We start from the raw sequence: 4,032 nt of genomic DNA on the forward strand, positions 1-4,032 counted from the left end.
CATCTCTGGCCTGTACCCCAGTTCTGTATGAATCAATAAATAAATCTTTAAAAAAAAAAAAAAAAAAAAGATGATGCAATAGCCTGCCTATATTTTTCTCCCCCTACAATTGAGATTTTTAAACTATCATTGCAAGTACCTGTAGCAACAAGCCCTTCAAGTGCATGATTCATTATGTGGTCTACTGGATAGGATTTCTTTTTCCTCCTATCTTTCAATGTTTTTGAGAACCCCAAGCTCTATTTTGGATCCATTTCAATTTTTCAATTATCCTTCTATTTTGTACCTAGAGGGTATATTTTTCTTCTTAATTCATCTACTGTTATCTCATTCCAATATTGGGCAAGACAGTTTTTGCCATCTAAGAGCCTTTGGAATTGTTTGTTTTTTGTTTTGTTTTGTTGGTAATGCATGTACAGACCTATTTCTTTTCCTGAAATTGGGAAATCATGTGGTATCAACCCATTAAATGAGAATAGTCTCAAGGTCTGGTTTATGAATGAATAATAAGGTCAGACAATAGGGCCTATGGGCAAATGTGAGCTCTTTATAGAATAAGGATTTCTGTGCTGTGAGAAGCAGAGTTCTAAAGATGCTCAAAAAGTTTCCTAGTCATCTAAATAATCTTACAAAACAACACTTTAATAATTTAAGTGTAAATAGATTAGATGCATATGGATTCAATTTTCCTCAAAATACACATGACTTTTTAAAATCCAGGGGAAAGAGCTTAAGGCAAAACGTGTTTTTGGTTTAGAAAAACCCAAACATTGGAAAATAACAATTGGAACATTTGTCTAGCCCCAAATACCACTGGGTCAGCTTATCCTTCATTGTCAATTTACAACTCATTCCAGGAAAGCAGAACATGTCTCATCTATTCTTGTCTTATGTGATAAAATGCTCTTAAAATAAGAGGACCTCTTCGAAAAAAATCTTTGAGGAAAAACTTGCTAAGTCTTTCAAAATTTTTTTTTTTTCTTTTTAACACACTGGCATTTTCTTTCTGTTTCTCCAAGACAGATTTGGTGTCTCTCCTCTCATGGTGAGAGCTCACTGTGGTTCCACTATGTCTTTGCATTGGCTTCTTTTTTATGCTTTTAAAAAAGTTTTATTTATTTGTGCATACAAGAACTGGGGTACAGATCAGAGGTGAAGGGAGTGAGAGGATTCAGAACAGATGGATTTACTGAAACACACTGCTGAGGGGAACATGGGCTTGTCAGGGAAGGTCTGCTGCACCAAGTCACCTCCCTGACTGGGAATCGAACTTGTGCTGTAATGGCTGCAGAGAGCTTCGTAGTGCTGTGCTTTAACCTGTTGTGCCACTGGGGAGGTTCCTGCATTTACTTCTTTTGTATTATTGGTATTTGCAGCACCTTAACAGCAATAATACAATGTTTTCTAATATGCATAGTTCTTCAAAAACTCAACAAGTTCTGAAAATAAAAAAGTACTTAAAACACACTGTAAAAGTGTTTGAAATCATTTAAGTCTACTTTGACTCTAAGCTACTCCATTTCCCCTCAAGGCCTTTTAGTTGTTCCAAAAAGGTAGCAGAATGGGTCATCCCATCCTTCTGTCAAGATGCTTTTAAGAGGGGTCAGTAACTGTTAGGCTGTGAAGACAAGACAGCAGGCATTTAACATTGTCTGCCAAACAGAGAGATAAATGACTTATACCTGGCACTGTGTATGTATGTGTGTGTGTTTGGTGGTGGTCCTGGGAACCTGTCCATAGTACCCCTATAACCAAACAAGAATTCTAAGTGAGAAAGATGTGAGTAATCAGTCAATTGAGTCAATCTGTTGCTGATAAATCCTATTTTGAGCCTGCTGTAACCATTTATATTTGGCATTTTGTGGGTTTTTTTTTTCTTTTTACAAATGTGAGGAATTTCCAGTGTTGCAGTTTTTTAATACAAAGTAAAAGTAAAAAGGTATACCTTTATTGCAGTAGAAATTCTATAAAATTGAGATGTAGGAGCTTGCCTTTATTAACATATTGATAGCGTCAGCATCACCATAGGTAAATAAAATCTGTTGATAGACCAACCTACATACTAGTCATTAATATCACATCTTCCCTTGTTGTATAGTTTCATCAGAAGCACTCACCAGGATGGCTGCAGTTTTATTTACCTAGTACTGTGTGTTTTACCATGATACTCACCTTTTACAAAACTCTTCGAGAGGGATGTCCTTAATCTCATTCTCTGGGTGAAAAAACTGAGAATCTGGGCTTATAAATGAGTTGCAGTCACACAGATATAAGTAACTGTGATAATACTCAAGTTCATATCTGGCTGATCAGTAAGCCATTATGTTTCCTTTTATTTCCCATAGGCCTTTTGGTTAAGATGGTTAAAAGGCATGGCTTAACTGGTAGCTAACAATTACTGAGATATAATGATATCAGAAGAAAAATTTAAGTTCTTAGGACATAGCCTTTATAACAACAAAATTTATTGAATGCTTAGTGTTTGAGAGATTGTTTTAAACTTGAATACATATCAGCCTTTAAGTGACCTGTAAGTATTAACTACTTAGATTTCTGGTTTCAGAAATATTATCCTTATAAGTGAGTCAGGACATTGACTATTGAATAGGTTAACTTTCCCAAGGATGTTCAAGGTCAGAATGCAAAGGCAGGGAGTGTGGTCTAGAGCTGGGGATTATCACCTCTGAGATGCACTGTCTTTCCGGACAAGACCGGAAGCTCTCAACTGCCTCTTCGACCAATTCTTCAGAGAGCACCTGTTGGACACTGACCTCTTCCCAACTTCTACTTCCCTGAGCCCCTTCTACCATCACATGTGGTCCTTCCTGCGGGCACCCAGCTGGATCGACACGGGTTTCTCAGAGATGCGTCTGGAGAAGGACAAATTCTCTGTCAACCTGGATGTGAAGCTCTTCTCCCCAGAGCAACTCAAGGTCAAAGTGCTGGGAGACGTGATTGAGGTGCATGGCAAACATGAAGAGCGCCAGGATGAACACAGTTTCATCTCCTGGAAGTGCCAAAGGAAATACCAAATCCCTGCTGATGTGCACCCTCTCCAATTACTCGCTCACTGTCATCTGATGGGGTCCTCACTGTGAATGGACCTCACAGGTTTTGGGCCCTGAGTGCACAATTCCCATCACCTGTGAAGAGAAGCCTACTGTCACTGCCTCCAAGAAGTAGATGCCCTTCTCTAATTGTATTTTTTAAAACAAGAACCTTTTCTCACCAGTGAATAGAAACCTTGTGACTAGTGCTGAAGCTTATCAATGCTAAGGGCAGGCCCAAATTGTTACGCTAATAAAATAATCATTCAGCAACAAAAACAAAAAAAAAGTTGCTGGAAAAGGAAGAAGCTAAAAGCTAGAGAGCTGGTTAAGTTGAAATTTCAGAAACAGTAAATATTGGCAAAGGCAAGAGCCTCTTCTGCATGGAATAGAAGATAAGAAGTTCAGAGGGGAGTAGCAGACTCACTCTGTGAGCAGGCTGTGCAGACTCACTCTGGATGGATAGTGTCTCAAGGAATGTAGGACAATGAGAAGTTGGGATTAGAAACAGGAATTTGCAGGCCCTGCCTGGTGGTGCAACGGGTTGGCATACAGCACTGCAAGCTATCACAGCTGCTTCAGTGCGAGTTCGGTCCCAGCCCCAGAGGTGATCCACATGGCGCTGCGACCTCTCCTGACCCTCCCGCTGCTTTCCTCAGCAGTGTACTTTGTCAGTCGGCCTGTTCTTCTCCCTGCTCTGTCTCTGGTAAATCCTTTCACTGCCCCTGCACCTCTGGTCTGTACCCCAGTTCTATATGCATAAATAAATACATCATTAAAAAAACCCAGGAATTTGGCCCTCCCTGGTGGCACAGCGGGTTAAAGCATTGCACTAGGAAGCCTAAGCCACTTCTGCACGAGTTCTATTCCCGCCTGCCCCAGAGGAGATCCACATGGTGCGGCAGACCTCTCCTGGACCACCCGCTGCTCCCCTCAGCAGTGTACTTCGTCGATCTGCCTGTTCTGCTCCCCACTCTGTCTCTGG

General features: G+C 40.5%; 1 pseudogene; it reads left to right on the plus strand.

The window, feature by feature from the left end:
* The window catches only part of LOC101629755, a 15,204-nt pseudogene extending 11,965 nt beyond the window's left edge, over nucleotides 1-3,239 (plus strand).
* Nucleotides 3,240-4,032: the final 793 nt, after the last annotated feature.

This window comes from Condylura cristata, unplaced genomic scaffold, assembly GCF_000260355.1.
Source record: "Condylura cristata isolate star-nosed mole 26May11 unplaced genomic scaffold, ConCri1.0 scaffold00010, whole genome shotgun sequence".
Classification (NCBI taxonomy): Eukaryota; Metazoa; Chordata; class Mammalia; order Eulipotyphla; family Talpidae; genus Condylura; species Condylura cristata.